This window comes from Pipistrellus kuhlii, unplaced genomic scaffold (assembly GCF_014108245.1).
Source record: "Pipistrellus kuhlii isolate mPipKuh1 unplaced genomic scaffold, mPipKuh1.p scaffold_m20_p_1, whole genome shotgun sequence".
Classification (NCBI taxonomy): Eukaryota; Metazoa; Chordata; class Mammalia; order Chiroptera; family Vespertilionidae; genus Pipistrellus; species Pipistrellus kuhlii.
In genome coordinates, this window is record NW_023425404.1 from 21,811,976 (window position 1) to 21,826,196 (window position 14,221).

Below are 14,221 nucleotides of genomic sequence, written 5' to 3' on the forward strand. Positions count from 1 at the left end.
TCACACCTCTGCTGCTACCACTGCTGGCAGCGCAAGCCTTGGCTGGCCCTGGTTACCTGAGCCTCGGGCTGGCCCTGGGCAGCTGGGAAGCCACCATCTGAGGTTTGCCTGTGCCTCGGGCTGACCCTGGGCAGCTGGGAGGCTGAGGGGACTGGGGGACTCCAGACGAAGGTACATGGAGCAGCTGGGCCTGCCTAGGGGCAGGCCCAGCCTTGCCACACTTCTGCCACCCCAGCGAGGCTGAGGGGACTGGGTACCACCATCTTGTGGCTGTGGGTGTGATAGTCAATTAGCATACTCCCTCCTTATTGGCTGTGGGTGTCCCCATCTTTGCCATGGTGCAAGGGTCAATTAACATATTCCCTCTTTATTAGGTAGGATAATAAAAGTGTAATATGCTAATTAAACTAAAAGTCCTTCCTGGATGAAACCAGGGCTTCAGCCCCTGGGGCTGTGAGAGAGGCATTCAGGCAGCTACGGCTATGAAGGCCTACTCTTACACGAATTTCACGCATCAGAGTTTTAGTATATAGATAATTTGCCTTAAAAATCTGAATTATGATATTTCTCCAATTTTACCCTAGGCAGATTATCTCATATACTCATTTCCATGAATCTGTGAAAACATTATTGAACATTGCAAATAAAAATGGTAGAATCTGTATCTCCATCCTAACTTCTCTCCAAACTCATATTTCCAACAGCTTATGCAACACACTTACATTTCCTATAGGCACAGTAAGCTCCATATGATCAGCATGAAACTCTGACCTCTCCCCCAAACCCATTCTTACAAGAACAGTCTCTCTGTTGCTCTCAATCACCCAGACCAAAAACCTGACCTGCCTCCTTGAATCCTCTCCTGTTTCTTTCTGAGTCCAGATTGGATGTGATTCTATATCCCAAAGGAAGTTTAACTCAGGTTTCTCTCTGGCACTGCTCTGGCCCAAGGCTTTGTTATTTCTTATCTGGAAACTGAAGGAGCCTCCTAATTGGGCTCAGTTCATTCTTCACATCCCGGCTACAATGAGTTAGCCCAGTGGTCAGCAAACTCATTAGTCAACAGAGCCAAATACCAATAGTACAACGATTGAAATTTCTTTTGAGAGCGGAAAACCGACTTCTGTGCATGGGCCACAAAGTTTCAATCGCACTGTACATGCAGGCCCACACATGGTATTTTGTGGAAGAGCCACACTCAAGGGGCCAAAGAGCCGCATGTGGCTTGTGAGCCGCAGTTTGCTGACCACTAAGTTAGCCAAAACATTAGGTTACCCTCAACTTAAGATCTCTCATTCCACACACAGCTTATAGGACAAAGTCTACATTTCTTAGAAGAGCCTACAAGACCTTCATGGTTAATCTTGTTCTAAATCTTCATCTCCTTTTCCTCCAAGGCCATACTGAATGATTGGAAGAGGCCTGAACCCAGCATCCCCTTATGTCTTTGCCCATCACCTGACCTCCCAAATCTCCCATCCATCCTCAAGGCTACGCTCAGAGCTTGTGTCCTCCATCTTCGGTGCAGCACTCTGCAGGCCCTCCTGGCCTCCTCCACGCCCTGGCCTCAACCTGCTCTTCCTTTTGTGCATGTCCCATTCCTCTCCCACAGCACTTACTGTGCTGCCTAGAAATTACTTATTGCTTATCTAGCTCCTTATCCAGATTGTTAGGCTTTGAGACCTAAGGATTTTTTTCTCTCATTCATCTTCATCATTGCCTGCGCCACGTTGAGTGACCAGCACATGGTGGGCTCTCCAACATTTGTTGAATGGTTATTAGGAAATCAACGAATTCCTTTACTTTCCCACCACTCAATGTATTATTTCTTACAGTATAGTTGGGTGCATAGGAAATAGCTGAGAAAACAAACAAGATATGGAAATGACACCCTAAACATTTCAAAATCTTCCAGTGAGGACGGCTGGGGAGGCACCAATATTCTTAACAGCATGGGAATGCTGAGCTTCAAGTTCCCATTGGAAAGTTCTTCGATGGGCAGCCAGGTTTTCCTCCATAAAGTAATGTGCAGAAATGAACAGCAGTTGGGTTACGGGAATCCATGAATAATGGGGACAGTTACTTACTACCCAAAGGTAACCAATGTCTTTCCTATGAAACTGCAGTGAGTGAATGGAATGTTTACACTCTATGGCGCTCCTTTTCACTTTCTGCAGTGCTGTACAATAAAATATAAACGAACAGTGCTTCTCCCCGCCAGATAACTACCCCAGGATCCATTCAAATAAAAATAACACTTGCAGAGAAATGTCCAGAAGGGAAAGCAAATAAGCAAATAAGCACGTAAGTAAGTTAAGTTAAGTAAGTAAGTAAGTAAGTAAGTAAATAAATAAATAAATAAATGGAAATGCTCGTTGTCCCATTTGCTGACTGGTGTTCGGTTCATAACATTTGGCACATCTTCGTATCTACATAATGGCGGTTCTAGAGCCATAAATAATATTTCACAGAGGTCACACCATAGTTATTTAAGTTTGGGGGTTTATTTCCCTGAGCACGAAGTCGCTATGAATGAATTATGTTTAGTCTGATCCGCCACAGAAGAGCCATAAACCTCCAAGTCACAGCAAACTGTGGAATATTACTCCAATACGTCAGGAACATTGTCCGTGTAAAAGAGTAATGCATGATAAGGGAAAGGTATTTTTATTTTTTTTAAGTAATATATGTTCCCGGGCAGGAGCTATAAAAGGTTGTTATGTTAAACTTTCCTCTGATTCTGGGAAACAAGTTAAGAAACAGCTTTGCATCGTCAGCCCGCGGCCAGCAGAGCAGTCTCTGGCAGCAGAGGGAGGGCAGAGGGTGGGGGTTGCGGCCCACGTCAGAAACAGCTCCTCTCCCCAGGTCCCCGCACCTCGGAAAGGGGAAAGCAGAGAGAAGCTGCAAAGACACAAGAGGTGGTTTTGCAAACTTCCCTGCCAGTGACTCGGAGGCAAGTGTTTCTGTAGATACCCCAGAGTGAGGGTAGAGATAGCTTTTAGTGTGAAGGTGCAGTTCACTCTTAAAAGTAAATCTAGTCAAAACTCTGAAATGAAATTGTTAAGCACTTCACCATGCACTAGGCAACATGCTAAGCAATTTCCCTCGGTTTTCTCATTTAATTTTGCCAAACCTTAATATCACCCCCATTTTGAAAATGTAGACACAGAGGTTTGGAAAAATCAACTGGCCCAAGGTGACACATTTGGCGAGAGGCGGCCAGGATTGCAGCCGGGGTCAGTGTGGCTGCAAAACTTCCTGCCACTCCAAGTCAATAGTGACACTTCCCAGATGATGTTCTAAACACCTGTGTTATCACATTGTCATCCTAGGAACATCCTTAGGTCTAGTAATAATTAATGTCGTTTTCTAATACTTTTTTAAATCGAATTTATTTAAACAATACAACAAAATTTAATCAACAATATAGTTGCCATTGTTTTCTACTACTTGTGCCCAACGCTCAGGAAGCATTTTAATCCCTCTGTTGTAAAATTCTTGTGATTTTGATGCAAAAAATTCGGTCAATGCATTTTTGAGGCATTCTTCATTATTAAATTTTTTTCTAAGAAGAAAGTTTTGCAAAGAACGAAACAAATGGTAATCGGAAGGGGCAATATCAGGAGAATATGCAGGTTGAGGGAGAACTTCCCATTCCAACTGGTGCGGTTTTTCAGCAGTGATTCTTGCAGGATGCGGTCGTGCGTTATCGTGGTGAAGAATTACACCCTTCCGATTAATCAGCGCGGGTTCTTTTTCTCTTAAAGCTTGGGCTAACCTTTCCAATTGGGCACTTTACACTGCACTTGTAATGGTTTGGTTAGATGGTAAAAGTTCATAATGAAGAATTCCTTTAAAATTCCACCAAACACACAACATCACTTTTTTCGCATGCAAGTCAGGTTTTGGCGTGGGCTGCGAAGCCTCATTTTTGTCCAACCATTGAGGCCGCCTTTTCAAATTAACATTCAGCACCCATTCTTCATCTCCGGTAACAATTTGCTCTAAAAAGGGCAAACGGTTTTGACGAGAGAGGAGCGAACTGCAAATTGTGACTCTTTGATTACGGTTGTTGTCGGTCAACTCATGAGGAACTCATTTTCCAAACTTTTGGACTTTGCCAAGTGCACGCAATTGATTGGAAATTGTTTTTTGTGAACAATTTAAAGTTGTCCCAAGCTCTTGTTGGGTAATTTGAGGATTTTGCACCAAAAGAGCTTGAAGAGCTTCTTGATCAAAATTGGACACACGGCCTCGACCACTCTTGTCATCTAACGAAAAATTTCCCTCGCGAAATTTCTCAAACCAACCCTGGCATTTTCTGGCGCTAACTGCATCTTGACCAAGAGCACTACAGATGTTTTTTGCAGCCTCACTTGCTTTTCTTCCTAATTGGAACTCGTAAAGCATGCAGTGCCGAATATGCTCTTCATCCGCCATCTTCTTAGCCCTAGTTTTGCAACAAAAACCAAACCAAACACAAACTTTTTCAAGCAAAACTTGTTAATTGCACTTCACACGTTCTGTAGATACCACGTGTTTGAAGATTATGTCAATACAAGTCAACGCCAAGCAAGATTTTAAACGAATGTTTAAAAACGACATTAATTATTACTAGACCCCAGATACCAGTAACTGTATGCCACGGTTGAGGAAGCTGACCCTCAGAGAGGTTAAGTAACCAGCACAGGTGGTAACTGACAGCCACAATTCAAACCAGCTCGCCAGACTGAGGGGCCATGCTGAGACACTTGACTTAGAATCCTATATAAATATTAAGATTAATCTGCCCTGGCTGGTGGGGCTCAGTGGATAGAGTGTCGGCCTGCACACAGAAGGGTCACGGGTTCGATTCCTAGTCAAGGGCACATACTTAGGTTGCAGCTTCAATCCCCACCTTCTCTGGGGATTGAACCTGCAATTTTGGTTGCACATCAGAGGGGGTGCAGGAGGCACTCCATGGATTTGTCTCTCACATCGATATTTCTCTTTCTCTCCTCTGTCTCTCTCCTCTTCCCTCTCACCTTTCCTCTCTCTCCCCGAAAAAGCATGGGAAAAGAAATCCTCAGGTGAGGATTAACAAAAAACAAACAAACAAAAAATGATCAATTTATTTAGGAACCAGAATAGACAGGACATCCCTGAGAAAGAAGAACAGGGGTTAGAATCCCGCTTGACCCACTGGAAATGAAGATTTACTATGAAGCTTCAGCAGTTTACTAGTGCACCTGTGATTTTAGAACAGGGGTAACAACTGGACCCTTGGGACAGAAGAGACAAAGAATCATCCTAAGATGAAAAGCTCAGAAATGGCTCCAGTTTAGGAGAGTGGTTACCTCTGAGAGAGATAGGACCAAATGGAAGGAAGCCAGGGAGGGTTCCCAGGGCACCGAAGGTACTGGTAAAGTTCTATTGCTTAAAGGGGAAGGCGGAACCCTGGCGTCCATTGTGTGATTATTGCTGAAACTGCGTATAGCACAGGATTGACAGAAATAAGAACAGCCTGATCACTTTCCTCTGTTCTGGTGAAAAGTATAGCCAGGCCCTAACTGGTTTGGCTCAGTGGATAGAGCATTGGCCTGTGGACTCAAGGGTCCCAGGTTTGATCCCAGTTAAGGACATGTACCTTGGTTGTGGGCACATCCCCAGTGGGAGATGTGCAGGAGGCAGCAGATTTATGTTTCTCTCTCATTGATGTTTCTAACTCTCCCTCCCTCTCCCTTCCTCTCTGTAAAAGAAAAAAAAAAATCAATAAAATATATTTAAAAAGAAAGAAAGAAAGAAAGAAAAGCATGGCCAGGGTTCTAAGACCAACTACACCTTCGTGGCGGCACTATTGTTATTTATTCTATTTTACTTATTTATTTAAATTACTTAATTTATTTTTTTTAAAAATTTTGTTCAGAACAGCTTTCTGTTTTATCCCTTTCTGTGTTGTTAGGGCGTCTACAGACTCGATAATACACAATGTCAGAATAAGTCATCCTGAAGCATCTGTCACCTCGTTAAGGACCTTGGAGAAGTTTTCATTTTAGCATTTTCTTTAAATTGTCTAATAAAAATGATATTAGATGGATTGCTGCCCAACGTACTCCATTTCAACGGAAAGTGGAACACAGGCGCCTCTGCTGGTCGGGCTCCAGGGAATCCTGGTGGGTCCCAGTTTGTGCAAATGCTGTATCCGGCTGGGGAGCATGGAGAGGCAGCTTTCGGATTCGAGGATCCTTAGGACCAAAGCCACCCATCAGCTCTTAGATGGCAGTTCCTCCTGTTTTCTGCATTTTGGGAAGAAATCTTGGGAAGGAAACGCGGTGCCTTTTAACCACATTCCCCGGAGGTTTTTTGTTGTTGTTGTTACAAAGGTGAACTTAAGCAGCCAAGCAATAGGGCTCTGTCCTAGACTCGCGCATTTTTCCTGTGTCTCACACCCCAGGGCTGGAGGTGGCTCTGTGTGTGTGGAGGGGGGGAAGAGGGGAGGGGAGGAGGAGCGGGGAGGGAGGACGGGGAAGAGGGAGAGTCTACAGAACTGAGAAGAGGAGGCTTCCACTCTGCCACCTGGCACCATGAAGCCACCTCGTTGCGCCCTGCTGACCCTGCCAAGGTCTGTCAGAGGAAGCCTGACACTAGAGATGCGGCTGGTGGTGTGCGGTTTCTCAAGGTTGACGCCAGGTCCAACCTGAAATGGGAATCTTGCTTCGAAAGATGTGCACTACTGCCCTCCGCTGGACGGAGACAGAATCACCAGCATTTAACTACCTCTGCGCCTAAGTGGGAAGGGGTGGGGGGGGGAGGGAGGAATCTGTTTTTATGAGATTTTGTACGATCATGTGAACCACTAGCTTCAAAAATTAAAGTTCCCGAGAGTAAATAAAATACGAATGCCTATAAATTTCATAATATTTCAGTGAGTTTTAATACATTCCAATTAATCTATCAAAAAAAAATAAACTGGCATGCTTTCCTTTAATTTTTATTCTAGTAATATAGAATATTTTTTTCAGATATCTTCTAGTGGTTACCACCAATTTAAGATTTTTCCTCAGAAAACCCCTCTGTTTATTTTAAAGCTGTGTCATAAAGGAAAAATTCCTGATGCTAGTGGTGGGAAAGTGTATGTCAGCTAAGTTTTAACCTTAAGCACAAACGACGAAAACAGACGGCTACTCTTCTTCTTTTTACCAAATAACTTTGTCAAATAGGCATGAGCATGTTATTTTATATTAGAAATTGTCGGGGGGGGGGGGGTGCGTAATGAAAGACTGATAAATATTGCCAGGCACCTCTCCCGGGAATATGAAATTGCCTCACAGGCTTGCTAGTCTGACCAGTAATATCCTGTCAATGGCCACTTCTTTCAAGAAGAAAACCTCCAAGCCAGTCAGAGAAAGACAAGCATCACATGATCTCACTCATTTGTGAATTCTAATGGACAAAAACAAACTGATGAATAAGATAGATCCAGAGACACAGAAGCATGGGACAGACTGTGGAATCTCAGAGGGAAGGTGGGGGAGGGTGGGCGGGAAGAGATTAACCAAAGACCTTGTATGCAAATATGCATAACTGTGGACACAGACAATGCGGTGGTGAAGGCCTGCGGGGTGTGCGGGGGGCAGGCCAGAAGGGCTCAGTGGAGGGAAACTGGGGGAACCTATGTAATACTTCCAATGTGGGGCGCTGCTACAGTGTTTGAACAGGTTCAAGCCTTAGTAAGGCTTAGACCGATGAGAGGGCACAGTCCTCTTGTCGCCACGTGCAAGCCCCAGCTTAGAGGGCAGAGCCCTCCCAGCACCATTATAGCCAACAGCTGTAGCTGTAAGCTTGAACCTAAGGTCTGAGCACGTGACCCCACGTGCCTAAGTGTTTACTTAGGCTGCAAGGAAACAGAGCTTGGTCAGGTGCATCCATTTGAGTGGGACTGAAATCCACGAGAATGTTGTAAACATCTTGACCATGCCCTTACTTTGCCTCGGGGAATCTGACTATATAATAAAGACACGGCTTGTGGGCGTTGGTGCTGCTGGGTCCCCATTGGGGAGGCAGCGTCCCACCGAGTCCCAGCTTTCCTTCTCTTGTCTGTCTTTTCTAATCCTTCACCGCCCCCACTCAGGGTCACTGAGCCTGGCTGAGCTGGCTCGGCGCATAAGGCCCCCTGGGGCTGAGTATGCCCTGGCCGTGTCAGCTCCCCACATTTCAACAATAAAGATTCAAATAGTTTAACAAAAATAAAAAGAAGGAAACCTCTAGAGCAGTGTTCCCAACCTTTCTAATGCTGCAACCTTTCATACAGTTCCTCATGTTGTGGTGACCCCCAACCATAAAATCACTTTTGTTGCTACTTCATAACTATAATTTTGCTGCTGTTATGTATCGTAATGTAAATATCTGTGTTTTCCGATGGTCTTAGGCTCTACAGCAACAGCTCTCCACCTGTCTAGAGGCTCTCAGAAAGAAAACTAATATACTCACTCAGGATCCTATGAATTGTTTATATGAAACAATAATTCAAGTGTGGATGATTTTAAACTTCACTTTTTTTTTTTTTGAGGTTGATCATTGAACCTAAGAAATAGAAGTAGACATTTTGTAAAATATTTAAAAATCTTGTCTACATGATCTTGTACCGGGTTTAGATACTGAAATGTCATATTTCTTCCATTCTAAGATACACCCCCTTCCCCAACACATTAGGATGTATCTCAAATTCCTGGCTTCTCACTACCCGTAGCATCTTACTATAGCTCTCCCTTAGACGTACTGTCAGCGAGGTGACTGCTGTCATGCTGTTATCCTTGGGCTGCCCTGTCATTATATTTGGGGACAACACCCTTGCAGTGTGTACAATCACAGAGACATTGAAGATTCTGTCTCCAGGGGGATCTGGAGAAGTATTAGGAGAAACTTAGCCTATTTATTTATTTATTTATTTATTTAAAAATATATATTTTATTGATTTTGTACAGAGAGGAAGGGAGAGAGAGAGTTAGAAACATCAATGAGAGAAAGTCATCAATCAGCTGCCTCTTGCACACCCCCTACTGGGGATATGCCCACAACCAAGGTACATGCCCTTGACCGGAATCGAACCCGGGACCCTTCAGTCCCCAAGCCGACGCTCTATCCATTGAGCCAAACCGGTCCTGGCAAGCCAATTTATTTTACATACATATTTCCTTTTTACCAGGAAATATTACCATACATATTTCCTATTTACCTTTGCACCAGTGGGTTCCGTGATAAAAATCTATCTGAATAAATATAAAATAATCTTTAATCAGGGTAAAATACAAAAACTTTCAATGCCAGAAATGATTAGGTGCCATTTTAATTGGCAGCCTTTTTTTTTTCTTAGCGGTGCATAAAACAATGGTGCATGTTATGAATGATGGCTTCTTCCATTCAGTGAATTATAAAGTATAATAACAGGGCCGTGGAAAGAATGCCTGCTTTGGAGTTCAAAACCAGATGACATAGGATGGCATTCACTGCAGCGGCGTAGTCACTCAATTTCCACAGACTGCGCCATCCATCAATTTTGAGAAGGAAATGGAATTTTAAAAATTCTCTCACTCCCCTTGTGTATGCAGATACTAGAAGGAGAATAAGACGATGTGCCACATGTCAGCGTAGATCCACCCCGTAGCCTTCAGCATCTCACTGTAATGACTGGCTACGAGCCAACAACTTTCCGGATCACAAAGAAGATAGTGAGGGGCTGGGAGATCAAAGCCAGCACGTAGCTCACCCGCAGCCTGTGGAATAGGCCTCCCTGGCAGGATGCACCGGGGGATGGGGTGTCAGAAGAGCGAGAATATTGAAGCATCTTTCTCTGTCCCTGAGGTCTCCTTTGGACCAGGAAGCTTTGCTGAACAGACATACATCACGGCTGTGTAGAGCACATCTCCCTGTGCTCTCTCGATACGAGTTGTATGTGAGTGTGTGAAGTTGACGACCAAATATAAATCAGAGTTATTTCTGTTGACAGGAAATAAAGTGAGACCATCAGACATACTCAGAGCCAATATCTGCTTTCATGTTTTGCAAAGTTTATAGGAAAAAGATGTCTTCCATTATTGTGACTGTCTTGTCAGAGCTAAGACCGAGACAATTCCATTCCAACTCAGCTTGCTTCCCCTCCCCCCCCCCCCCCCCCCCCCCCCAAGAATGAAAAACCATATAGTGATAAAACACTGCCAAGGGAGACGCCCAAAGAAAAGCCTCCCAATGGGCAAAGCAGGTTTGGCTCAGTGGATAGAGTGTCAGCCTGTGGACTGAAGGGTCCCAGGTTCGATTCTGGTGAAAGGCAGCTGATCAATGTTTCTCTCTCATTGATGTTTCTAATTCTCTATCCCTTTCCCTCTCTGAAAAAAAAAATCAATAATATATATATATATATATATATATATATATATATATATATATATATATTTTTTTTTTTTTTTTCCTAAAAGCTTCCCAGTGGAGTATCAATTTAGACTCCACTTGATTGAGAACTCCCTTCAATCCCACTGTCTATCACCCTGCTCAAGGAATCAGGTTGTTTTTCCTTTAAAAATTGGGTTTCTTGCCCAGAGCTGGTGTGGCTCAGTGGTTGAGCATCGACCTATGAACCAGGAGGTCACAGTTCTATTCCCGGTTAGGGCACATGCCCTGGTTGTGGGCTCCATCTCCAGTAAGCGGTGTCCCAGGGCAGCCGATCAATGATTCTCTCTCATCATTGATATTTCTATCACTCCCTCCCCCTTCCTCTCTGACATCAATAAAAGTATGTTAAAAATCATGTTTCTTGTTCCCCATCACCTATCTCTACCTCCTCACCTTATCCTAGACTCCATTTCAGCAAAGCTCAGAGAATAAAAAAATTGTTTTAAATGTACACAGACTCTTATGTTGGTTTTCAGGTCTCTAGTAGTATAAAATGTACATGGATACGGGAAACAGCAGGTTTATAGATGCCTCAGGCATATAAAGCCGATTCCTGTTACATGTTCTCCTGAGGCCATTGCTTTCCTGGCCCTTTGAAAACGACGTTCCCCTCTGCCCTCCCCGGGGTCCAGGAAGCTTGTTTCAGTGCCCCATCCAGCTACTGGCCCAAGACTCTCACAACAAACAGTTCTCGTGGTGGCATTTTCCATCGTCTCTGCACCCTCAAACGTTCCTGAAGTTTGAAAACGTTCTCTCCTGCTAGCTTTATGCAGCTTCAGGGGCTCTTTTGCACTGCAGACTCTCCGGATCTGTAATTTTTCTACAAGCCTTAGGCCTTCTCCAGCCTGTATGGGTCAGTGATTGAGCGTGGACCCGTGAACCAGGAGGTCACGGTTCAATTCCAGGTCAGGGCACATGCCTGGACCCCCCAGTAGGGGGCGCATGGAAGGCAGCCAATAAATGATTTCCTCTCATCTTTGATGTTTCTACCTCTTTCTCACCCTTTCTCTGTGTGTGTGTGTGTGTGGGGTGGGAGGTGGGGGGGGGGGAAGATTTTATATAAAGCCTCAATCTTTTTAAAAACTCTCCCCCTGCCCTAACATGTTTAGCTCAGTGGATAGAGCATCTGCAGACTGAAAGGTCCCAAGTTTGATTCCGGTCAAGGGCATGTACCTTGGTTGCAGGCACATCTGCAGTAGGAGGTGTGCAGGAGGCAGCTGATGGATGTTTCTCTCTCATCGATGTTTCTAACTCTCTATCCTCTCCCTCCCTGTTAAAAAAAAAAAATCAATAAAATATATTTAAAAAAATAAAAACTCTCCCCCTATCCTGGAGCTCCCCTTTTTTTAGTTCTTGGGCTGTAGTCTTGGAGCCCTCTTGATACTTTATCCTAGCACAGAGTTTCATCCTAGGCAGACATGACACAGAACATGGATGTAGCAATTTTTCACCTTCATGTTTTTAAGCCCAGACTAAAATAATTCTAAAGTCACAGGTGATTTTGAGTGGGGAGGAACTGAAGGTGCTTTGAGTGGCAGAAGGTGGTGAGTGACACCGACAATCCCTGGCTTGGGAGGCGGAGATCCTGGTATGGTCCAATTTCTGTCCCTTCCTGGGCATGTGGCTTGGATAAGTCACCAAATCCTCTGTGCCTCCTCCTCGGCAAAGTGAGGCTATCGGACTAAACCACTGGGTTCCTTTTTAGTGATGGAATCCTGTGACTGGGGATTTAGGTGGAAAATTTTACAGTGGACTGGACATAGGACTCGGTTTTTTTTTTGTTTTGTTTTGTTTTTTCTTAATGTTGAAGCATTAATCATTTCCCGGAAATGTCTTCTGTGGATTCTTTCTGTCCATGAGCTGCTACATGTATTCGTTTCCCTGAAGTGTGGGGGAAGTTCAAGGTCAAACAAGTTAAAACACGGTTTCCTTCTTGCAGGACCTTTCAGATCCTTTAAAATATGCTAATGTGCTCATGACTCCTCAGGAAGGAGATCCAGTGTCGCAACACTCTGCAAATATAGGTGAACAAGTCCTTCTTTTCGTTCCAACACCATTTACCATCTTACAGACACGGGGTTCCACATAAGGCACCTTGGAGCAGGGTGCCCCAGGAACAGTTACTTAAAGAGAAATGACATTGTCAAAATTCCAAGCGTTCATAACAGAAGAAAGTCCTGTTCTTTGACAATGTTATAAAATTGAAAAATGTTGAAGATTACATCGAGGTTTATTTTGGGCTTGGTTCCTCCCGGTGTCAACTTCTAAACCTTTTTATTAAAAAAAAAAAACAACAACAACAAAAAACAACAACGATAGGCTTATTTAGTCCCAACGTGGAGGGGAGAAGGAGCCTTTGATGGCTTTAGGGATCTTAGCCCTTTTTGTATCCAATCCCAGCCTGCCCTGCCCTTCTCCATCCCTCCTATCCTCCGCACTAACACCGACACTTCTCACGTGCACACCGAGCCTAAATCCTGGGATGGCTGAAACCTAGGGAATCCAAGCCTCTCTGTCTCACGGCCAAGCCCTGTTCCAAAAAGCTCACCGATCTTTGAAATCAGCTGGCCCCTCCGCCCGCTGAAGGGGGTCAGAAGAGTTAAAAGATTCCAGATGGGGCCAGAGCGGCCTCTCTAATTTCTTCCACCTCTGGTGCTCATTCAGGGTGTGACCTGCACAGGTCACTAAGCCTCTGTGTGCTTTCAACTCCCCATTTATAAAACTTGGCCAATACATATTGGTTTTTAGGGTGTTTAGAGACACTACTTGAAGTCACTTTCAAAGAGCAGATTCCCCCGCCTGATTTCTGTGTGTTTTTACCAGAGGAGGCCACAGGCACAATTTTCAACCATCAGGAAGCATCAGCCAACAAGAAATTGACCAAATTGGGCTTTCTTAGCTTTGGGGTCCCCCTGCCCCTCCCACCCCGTCCCCGTTACCCAATTCAATCTGCACATTCACACTGGTCAGCATCTAGTTTATAAAGGCAAATATTTAATTAGTGGGTCCCCAGGACTGCCAGGGCTACTTCTCACACTTGTAACAAGATAGCCTGCACTTGAGAAACAAACCCTGTAAACTTAAACTACTGCAAAATTATAAAGTTTGACGTAAAAGAAAATGGAAAATCTTTAAATAGCTGGTTTGTGCAACATTCTTAACAGACAAGACTGCCGCACAATGGAACTGTGTAACTGCTAGCAGCAGGCACTCCGGGAAGATAAAATAAACCAGCTTTATGGACCCGAGGAATTGATTTTTAATGAGATTCTGCTTGGCGGTAATGGCATCCTGAGAGGGCGATCCAGTTTCCGTGGCCTCTGGTATACAGTTATAAGGTGCAGAGCAAGGACTTGGCTAAACAATGCCCAGGCATGTGCCCTTTTAGTGCGTGAGATTAAATAAAAGAAGGATGTTGTTCTAAGACACACTCCAGAGAGCACACGGGCACGTGTGTGCACATGTGTGCACGTGTGCCTGCATGCAGGCTACTGTACCTTCAGACACTTTTCCTAAGACATTACTGCTGGTATATTCTGAACTTTAGAGGATAGGTACCTTGAAATTATATGCATATGTTTAATATTTCTCTACCAGACTGTAAGGACCCCTGGATTATTAGGTAGACTTGACTGATTCTTTCATACTCCATAACCTAGGTTCCCTGCAGATATACATGTTTATATGCATAGCAGTGGATATGGACAAGGAGAGCTATGAGGATAGATAGAGATGTGCAGACACTGTAGAATGGAAAAAGAAGAACATACTGGTTAAGAGCTTCAGCTTTGGATCT